The sequence below is a fragment of the Octopus bimaculoides genome, chromosome 2 (genome assembly GCF_046866305.1).
Source record: "Octopus bimaculoides isolate indiv1 chromosome 2, ASM4686630v1, whole genome shotgun sequence".
Classification (NCBI taxonomy): Eukaryota; Metazoa; Mollusca; class Cephalopoda; order Octopoda; family Octopodidae; genus Octopus; species Octopus bimaculoides.
In genome coordinates, this window is record NC_142929.1 from 105,080,518 (window position 1) to 105,091,642 (window position 11,125).

Genomic DNA, 11,125 nt, shown 5'->3' on the forward strand with positions numbered 1-11,125 from the left:
GCAGACAGTCATATTGCTCTCATGAACAACAGTGTCTTGCAACCCTATCAGTTTTCAGAGAGCATTGTTTACAAAGCTGCTAGTTAGGGGAAATAAAGGGACAGAAGAAACACGTCGACAGGTCAAAGAAAGAAAGAAAGTCAGACAGACAAACAGACAGAAAGAAAGAAAGCACAAGCAAGGAAAATACATAGTAGAAAAGAAAGAGCGAAAGAACGAATGGAATGAAAAGAACTGGGGTGGGGAAAAGAGAAGGGAGAAGCCTTCGCTGTATCTTTAGCGATGAATTTATAGGTTTATGATGTTTTCATTCGCTTAATGTCAATATTTTCTTCACGGGTGTCTGAGAAATTCTCACATTTAAATGATTAACTGTTATTTTCCCTCGCAATAACATTTGTCTTCTTTCCATATTTAACACACCCCGAAACATTTATTTACACTGCTTACATTTTAACATCTTGTCGATAAAATAAAATAATAAAAACAATTTACACTTTTATATTTAAGCACACACACACACACACACACACACACACACACACACACACACACACACACACACACACACACACACACAAATATGTGTATGTGTTGGAGTGTATTAGTGTATGTGTGTGTATATTCATACACATACACTAATTGTAAATGCGTGTGTGTAAACCTATGTGTGTGTGTGTGTGTGAGAGAGAGAGAGAAGGAAAGAAATTAGCATTAAATCATTGTAACCATTATTATGTAGTACAGTAAAACCATGTACACATGTATGCATGTGTGCATGTATGTATGTATGTATTATGTATCTATCTATCTATCTATCTCCCCACCTCTCTCTCTCTCTCTCTCTCTCTCTATATATATATATATATATATATATATATATATATATACAAACAATAAATGAGTGTATGCATATATACGTACATGTATGTACATACCTACATCTACCTGTATATATAGATGCATATATATAGATGCAAAAAAAACATAGACAAATGATAAACAGAGTACAGAAAACACACAGGCCACTTAGAGAACATTTCCTTCATCAGCTGCCTCCATTCTAATACTGGCGTTTCGAAGAGTTAGGGCAGGACGCATCGATATATATATATATATATATATACATACATATGTGCATGCACACACACACACACACACACACACACATATAGATACTTAAAAAAAAAATTTTCTTAAAAGTTATCAACAACTAAAAAAATTTTCTTTGAAAGAGCACGTGTGTTTGAAAAATTAGGCAACGAATGCGCAGAGAATATTAAACCTTCATTCCAAATTTCGTTCATGTCATTGTGTTTTTCAAATTTCTTTTAAATAGTTGATAACTTTCAAGAAAATCTTTCTTTAAACATTGTGACTGGATCAAGTCTCTCTCTCTCTCTCTCTCTCTCTCTCTCTCACACACACACACACACTTACTCACACAAATCTATGTCTAGACAAACACTAGAGGTTTCGCTCCCAAGCATACATGCATGTCCGTGCGTGTGTGCGTGTATGTGTGTGTGTATGTGTGTGTGTGTGTGTGTGTGTGTGTGTGTGTGTGTGTGTGTGTGTGTGTGTGTGTGTGTGTGTGTGTGTGAAACTCCAGTAATGTGAGTTGAGAGAGAAGACTAGCCACTAATAGTGGAAAACCACCAACGATCGCGTGCAGAGAATATTATGAAATGTTTCGATAAAATCTGTGGTTGCACTATCACCTGAAAGTCCATGTTAAAAGAGACAAACTCCAATTGGGAAACAATTGACGTGAGTGGGACATCTTCCCCAATCTACAAACAATGACAACGATATATATATATATATATATGTGTGTGTGTGTGTGTGTGTATGTGAATGCATATATCAGGTTATTAGTCTCGCGACGCCTAAGTGATATATATATATATATATATATATATATATATATATATAAATGTAGGGATAAGCAAGTTAGACAAGTCAATATGTAAAGTTTATTAAATACATAACATACAAAAAAATGCATATATGTTTACAGAAAAAAGGTCCGATTTAGACAGGATAGAAATGATATCGAGAATTAAAGGGGTTGAAGAAAATTATTACAAATCCAACAGCTGTTTCTGGGGGCCGTTGGTCTAAAATAATGTTTGTAGATTGATTCCATCGTCGGATGAGACAAGCCTTCGTCTTTAGGGAAGAGATCCTACTTTTGAGATTTGAAATTTTGAAAGAAGGAAGTTCAAAGATGGAAGTATATATATATACACACATATACATACGTATTTATGTGCGTATATGAGTGTGTGTTATGACCACTAGTCACATTGCACTTCGCATTGTTTTAGCTTTCGAGTGATTCAACCCGATGGCTAGGTGATCAGATCAGCTTTCTCATTGAATGGAGCACCAGCCCGTCGCATGTTCATCTATTAGAACTGAGTGGACTGGAGCAATGGGAAATGAAGTGTTTTGCTCAAGATTATAACTCACAGTTTGTCTGGGAATCGAACCTATTATTTTACGTTTGTGAATGCAACACGTTAACCACCAGGCCACTAGCCTTCATTTTCAAATACATATATGTATGTCATTATCCAGTTTATTTCAAGAGAAAGAGCCGGTTTCTAACCTAGATCCAAGGCTCCTTCATTGGAATTCCAACATCAGCAACAGGGTATTTTTGTATGTATGTATGTATGTATGTATGTATGTATGTACAGATTTGTATGTTTTATGTATGCATTCTCATGCATATAGTTGCATATCTAGACATGTTCATATATATTTAAATGATAAACTTCTGGAAAGTTTTACAGATTTTCACAGTTTCAGTGATGGATTGGATCTGTAGTCTTCGAATTAGCTTTCTCCTTTCTGATTTTGAGAAGCCTAATTTCTCAAAATTGGTATTTAGGCAGTATGTTACATATCCCAGGATCCCAATAATTACAGGTATAAACCTGAACTTGTAATCTGGATAGAGTAACTGCAGATTTCTCAATAGTTCAGCATAGATGTTCTCTTTTTCACTGATGTATGTATGTATGTACGTATGTATGTATGTACGTAACATCCTTTATCTTTTCTGAACTTTTACCTATCGTCTGTTACCATTTTGTCTCCGTAATTTGGTACACGCACAATTTTCACTATCCATCACCAACCCTAACCCAGTATGCATACATGCCTTCTCGCTGTATTATACTCCCATACATCAAAGCGCAACTTTTTATATTTCCATGTATTTTATGAATAAATATTTTGTTTTTATGTGCCTGCTCGTGTACCATCCTGAGCCATTAATACTTTATTAATGTCTGATTTACATTATAAGCCCACGCATACCATCCTTTATTGTATCCTAACACTTACTACGCACACGATATTTATATACTAACCTCTTGCTTTTGACCAAATTTTCACCACTATTTTTACGAATAAACTTTCTCTACAGATTGACTATTTTATGAACATCTGTACTTTCTATTCATTTCTTTTTATGTGTATCATATGTATTCATATGTTGTGTTTCTTTATGTTCTCTTTTATCTATCTAAGTGTTACCTCTACGTATATAGTTGTATTACTGCCTCTTCTTTTTACTTATTTATATCCATGTTTCATTATTATAAACACGCGAGTGTTTTTGCATGTACTCTGAAGAATCTCGGTTCACATATCACACATATACGTATATATAAATTGATGTTAGGTGGTATATTTCTAAAGATCTACAAATTAATGCTCAATATTATGGCGTGTCTGTAGGCACTACTGTACATTATACATGTACAAGTCCTACTTTGTTTTTATATGGACGTATCTTTACACCTGTAGATGTGTGAGAGTATGTACGTCTTTTATATGTTATTATGTAGGGATGTAAGGCGGCGAGCTGGCAGAATCGTTAGCACGTCGGGCCAAAAGCTTAGTAGCATTTCGTCTGTTTTTATGTTCTGAGTTCAAATTCCGCCAAGGGCGACTTTGCCTTTCATCCTTTCGGGGTTGGTAAACTAAGTACCAGCCAACTACTGGGACGATGTGATTGACTTTCCCTCCCCAGCAAATTTCAGGACTTGTGCCCATAGCAGAAAGGAATACGTAGGAATGTATTTTAATGTATATCCAAAAATTATATGTAGGTGGACATATGCGTGTATACTTATTTCAATACGTTGCATATTGATATTTATTTTAATTAATATTTCTAATTAATATTTATGTTGCATATTATATCTACTCGCATGGAACGTTAATGAATGTATAGTTGCTTATCATAATGTGTACGTGGCTATAGACGTCTATGTACGCATAAAACTATGTAAGTATATATAGTTTTCCACTTGAAGGCATGAATGTGTGTATTTTTGTTTTTATCTTTGTTTTGATCTTTTTTACTTATTTCAGTCATTAGATTGCGGTCATGCTGGGGCACCGCTCTGAGGAACTTTAGTCGAATGAATCGACTTTAGGACTTATTTTTTAAAGTCTAACGGTCACTATTGCCGAACCGCTAAGTTGCGGGGATGCAAACACAGCAACACCGGTTGTCACACTGTGGTAGGAGCAAACACAGGGTCAACGACATACACATACCCCCCACTCGCACACACACACACACACACACACACACACACACACACACACACACACACGCGTGTTGTGTCGAAAACCAGCTGGAAAAAATGTTTTCCTGGGCTTAAAAAGTAGTAACATGGTCCTACTTAGAACTGTCACTTTACGTTGGCAAATAAACTATATTATATACATATATGTATGTATGTATGTATACGAGAATAAGAAATAGAAAGTCGTTGGTACAGTATTATATATTTGAAAAAATGAATAGAAATGGCTTTTCTGATAATTTTTCCACTTTAATAATTAGATGTTTATAAGTTTATCTAATTATTAAAGTGGAAAAATTATCAGAAACCCCATTTCTATTCATGTGTGTGTGTGTGTGTGTGTGTGTGTGTGTGTGTGTGTGTGTGTGTGTGTGTGTGTGTGCACGTGTGTGTGTGTGTGTGTACATACATAAACACACTTTCGGTATTAAATTGCATCTGCTTATATAAAAGTATTCAATATAATTCTTTCATTTTTTACTTGTTTCAGCCATTAGACTGCGGCCATGCTGGGACACCGCCTTGAAGAATTTTTAGTCAAACGAATCAACTCCAGTACTTTTTTTCTAAAACCTGGTACTTATTCTATCGCCCTCTTTTGCTGAACCGCTAGGTTACGAGAACATAAACACAGCAACACTGGTTGTCAAGCATTGGTGGGGGACAAACATAAAGACACAAACACACACTCACTCACACACACACAAAACATACACACACACAAAAATACACACATACACACACGCACACGTATGGTGGGCTTCTTTCTACTAATTCCACTCGCAAGGTATTGGTCAGCTCGAGGCTATATTTGAAGGTACCTACTCAAGGTGTCATTCAGTGGGACCGAACCCAGAACCATGTGGCTGGGAAGAAAACTTCTTGTCACACAGCTACGCCTGCGCGTAGGAAGAGATAAGAGAGAGAGAGAGAGAGAGAGAGAGAGAGAGAGAGAGAGAGAGAGAGAGAGAGAGAGAGAGAGAGTCTGTAAATTTCAATGTTGTGTTTTTTCGGAGGATTACGGTCGGCGTTTGCAAATATATTCGTTCGACCAATCTTTTGTTATTATTACCGGAAAAGATTTTCATTAAATAACCTGGCAAGTACACCGACATGTTTCCTCCTTCTTCCTAAAACTTAAATTACTCTCCTTAAATAACCCATCCAGCTTCTTAGACATCCCTATGTTTTAAGATTCGCTAGCCAAGAATAATTAAAGCAGGTCTTCAATTTCCACTAAATAATCTTATTGACATATATATACCTTTTTATTGAATGAAGGTTGAGGCAAACTCTTCATCACCTCGACATTAACAGCTTCTAACCACACATGCACATACACACACAAACACAAACACACACACATACACACACACACACACACAGACACACACACATATATATATATATATATATATATATATATATATATATATATGCGTATACATACATGTATGCTTGTATATTTGTGTGTGTACGTGTACGTATGCATATATATATGTATATATATATATATATATATATATATATATATATATATATATATATATATATATATATATATACACACACGTGCAAAAGCATATATGCATAGACACAAAAAGTTCATTAGATATGTGTGTATGAATACACACACACACACACACACACATATGTATATATATATATATATATATATATATATATGTATATATATATATAAATGTACATGTATATATAAATATACATACATACACACACATATATACATATACATATACATACATATACACACATATACATATATATATATATATACATACATATATATACATATACATATATATATACATATACATATACATATATATATATATATGTACATGTATACATACATATACTTATACACACACACACACACACATATATATATATATATATGTATATATATATATATAAATGATGTTTTCATTTCACTAGTCCTTTCCTTCTTTCTCGTTGACCTTTTCGTTTCCCTCACTCCTGTTTTCTGTTTTATTTCTCCTCTCCTAAGCCTCTTATTTTATAACTAAATATTTGATTATTCTCTTTTCTTTTTATTTTATAGTTCTGATTTATTATTGCATTATTTGAAATTACTCCCATTTAATATCATCAGTTTTCTTGTTTTATTATTATTATTATTTTTTTTTTTGTGATGTAGTGGGTTTCATTTTTCGTTTTAGTTTTTAAATTTTGTTTTGAAATTCACCATCTATCGGTGTTTGGTTCTTATCTAATTATTTTAGTTTGTTTTTCTGCTTATTTTACTCCATACCGTTATCATTTTTTTTTATTGGTTTTTCTCGATTAAGGCTGTTTGTTTTCATGTGCTTGAGTATTTTAACTCGCGGGCATTGAGAGACATTCCCCTTTCTCGTTCGAAGCCGCCTAAAGTTTAATAAATCTGAACATTATTTTTCCTTTCCTTCGCCTCATAAATCTTCAGTTTACTTTTGGAAAAGAAAGAAGAAAAGTCGAATGTTCTACTTTTGACTATCAGAAACAAGTATTGGACGATGTTTTTAGCACCTTTTTCTGGAATAAGACAGTATTACTATTTACTCTCAGATTATCTCAGTTAAAAGACCTATGGTTAAACAGATCCAGCCGTGAACATTCCGTCTTATCTCCAGATATAGTTTATCTCGCTCTTCCTGACAGAAGGACGTGATTTTGAGAAGTGTTTTACTAATTTTAGCAGGTAAGGCAACAATAAAGAGGTTTCGTCGTTCATTTAGACATAATAAATGGGCTTGGAGGATAATGTACAGAATTAGTCAGATCAGATGAGTAGAAACCATTGTACTGTCGTAGGAGAAACAAAGGGAGGACAGGACGTAGCTGGGAAGTTTGGCAATTATTGTGGAGTTTTGATAAGTAAAAGCTTGTCTATATCCTGGACATATTTTTTCAGCCATGCAATCTGAAGTGTGTGTGTGTGCCTGATTGTATATGTGCGATTGTGCGTGTGTGCGTCCCTCGTTGTGGTTTTTGCAGCCTCTCATTTGTTAAATGCTGAAACAGGCCCAGCGCCAGAGTTTGGAAACTTGAAGTGCTTCAGAATATCCTGGGTGGGCACTAATTTCTAATAATACTAAAGTGTTTCGAAATAAGTGTATCACTGTAAATCTGAGAGTACACCATTAAATAACGAGGGAGCAGTGCTATTCAGCGCACCTCCTTAGCACGGGCATGTGCTAAAATATTTTCTGGCCTTGAAGGGCCTTAATCTCTGGCCTTAATTTCTGGCCTTAATCTCTGTGGCGAGGGTCGTTGATTGTTCTGAAATCTCTATATAAACACTCAATATCTGTGAAATGAGGTAAACATTAATATTTTAGTTTTGTCTATTTTAATTTAACACACTCATTTGAAATTACTTTGGAAGACTAAAAACTATTCATTTCGTTTGAAAATTAAATACGAGCTTTTCAGAAACGTAACTGCATTTAGTTGAAACCTATTTATGGTCGGATTTCGAATCTTACTGGAAGTAAATTACCTTTCATCTCTGCAGGGGATTATAAAATGAATTCCATTTATATTCGGGGGAGGGGGGGGGGAGTTTTAAGCGGTTGTTTCCCAATAAAATTTGCTGTCTTTGTGCTAATGTTAGAATTCAATATTCATTATCACCATTAAGTTCTCAGTTCAAATGCCGCCGAGGTCGACTTTGCTTTTGGGGGCCGATAAAATGAGTACCAGTTGAGGACTGGGGTCGTTGTCATCGATTTATCACCTCCCTGATATTGCTAGCCATGTACCAAATTTGAAACCAATATTCATCACCAACTCGGTCAACTGGTGGAATTGCTAAGCGCGTCGGACAAAATGCTTCTCGGTATTTGTTTCGGCTCTTGACTTCAAATCCACCGAGGTCAGCTTTGCTTTCCATCCTTTAAGGGTTGACATGATAAGTACCAGTGTCGAGTACTGTGGTTAATATAATTGACTAACCCTCTCTTTTCAAAAGTGTTGAGATTGAGCCGCAATTAAATAAAATATTTATTATCACTCACAGTTGTGGATTGAGAACATTTACATCGTTATGTTCTCTTTTGTTCTGAGTTCAACTCCACACAGGAACAAATAAGCATTTTATAACTATGAGGGTCGTTAAATATGCTTCAATATTAACCAGGAAAATTGCCGAAGTCGACTTAGCCGCTCATTTTTTCGGGGCCAGCAAAATAAGAAGCAGTTGAGCACTGGGGTCGATGTAATCGGCTTCCCAATACCCTTAGATTTGTTGACCTTATACCAAAATGAGAAAGCTTATGAAGCGGGTTTCAATCAAATTTTGGCCATTTTCAAACAGGGTTATACATTATTAAATTATTATTTATTATGGTTTAATTGGCAGAAACTGTTGAACAAAATACACCGAGGCACTTTATTCCGTTTGGACTGAAATATTGCGTTTCGTTTGTTGCGTGTGCACAATATATATCATATTACAAAATATATACATTACTTACATTATTTATATTTGACGGATCTTTGTCCTCATCTTGTTTGTTGTTAACACAACGTTTCGGCTGATATACCCTTCAGCCTTCATCAGGCGTCTTGGGGAAATTTCAAACCTGGGTTCTCATTCCTAAGGTAGTTTTCTATGTTATTATTATTATTATTATTATTATTATTATTATTATTATTATTATTATTATTATTATTATTATTATTCAGATCACGTTTAACTAACCGGTTGTCGCTGATACTCGACCTGAATAATAATAATAATAATAATAATAATAAAAATAATAATAATAATAATAATAACAACAACAATAACAACAACATCGAAAAATACCTTAGGAATGAGAACCCAGGTTCGAAATTTCCCCAAGACACCTGATGAAGGCTGGAGGGTGTATCAGCTGAAACGTTGTGTTAACAACAAACAAAATGAGGACAAATATCTGTCAAATGTAAATAATGTAAATAAAGTACATAATTCCTCATCTCTTAAATATAAAACTGTACAAAATATGTCATAACAAAATATATCGGTGTATTTTGTTTTGCTTCTTTACAATGTTAGTTTATATCCTACTTGGATTAATTTGTCTTTCATTCGTTAGCGATTGTTTTGCCCATTTCAACCTTTATCTCGAGAACTTATAATCAAAAGTGTTCCGTGTCCTTCCTTTACTAGAACACTATAGAGTGCTTTTAAGATATTTAACTACTTTTAAGGTAGGTAGATCGCCCTAGTATAGTTTTCCCTCGTTAGCCTCCTCTTGAAATGAGTAAAATATATATCAATTAATATATTGGAGGTGATTGATTCAAGACATCCCAGTATATTACTGCCGCTTATTTTACTATCAGTATGACTACCAGTAAAGTTCTGAGATTAGTTAAATCGACTCATCCCGCACAAAATGTGTGACCTTTTCTCGAAATTAGAAACAGTTTGTTAAAATTACTTGGTCTCAATAATATTGAGTGTTCATGTTTAGCGGTGTTTGAATAGTATTCACACAGCTGAGACATGAGATTGGTGTTTGACTTAAGGCGGTAATGACATGTGAAATAAGAGCAGATGTTTGTGGCTATATTAAGAAAGATATATTGGCAGAAAGGATGTAAGGCAGATTGTTCAGAAAGAGAGAAAAAAAAATAAAAACAATATTAAGTAATCTAAAAATGAAAAGTATGGTTAAGGGATGAGGAATGAGGGTCACTTCGACAAAAGATACTTGCTCCCAAATTAATTTATCTGGTCCTAATAGCTACCCATAAATTCAATTTTTTGACGGTCTGTCAGTTTTCAGAGTGAATGTAACCAATACAAGCACCTAGTGTTAGGTCTCATCTAGCAAGTAGGCGGAAAATAGTACCTTAATACTTCACTGCGAAGATGGTAATTCTATATTCTAATCAACATTTCTGAAGAATCAAATTTAAATGTACTTCCTTGCTGAAGACAACTATGCGTGAAATTATCTAACTCGATGACTTCAATGTAACGAATTTTTTTTCTTTCTATTTGTCTTTGGCAGTTTCTTTGTCCCATATCTTTATTTTCTTTCATAGGTTTCACCCTTACCCCTCTCACTCCGGTTTTGACCGTCGAAATTATATTACCGAAACTCTATGCTGTTATTTCCTGCTTTTTTTAATTTTTTATCTCATTGTCCTTTCCGTTGATTTATAGAGTATTATCCTACTGTACCAGCTAACTGAGTAGACTGGCAGGGACAAGCAAGTTCATCTGATGAAATTAATTGATATTCATAACGTAAAGAACAAATGCACAAAGACATAAGCAAGCAAACAAACAAAATAAATAAATAAAGTTTAAAAGCCCCAGACACAAGAGACAAGCAAAAAACATTCATGCGTACTCCGAAACGCACACACAAACATAAATACACAGAATGCGTTCATAAGAATATGCCGCACTGAAATACACAAGCAAGCATACATTACACTCGCACGAGCACCAAGTAAACTACTGCGTTCTGACATACATATTCACTCGT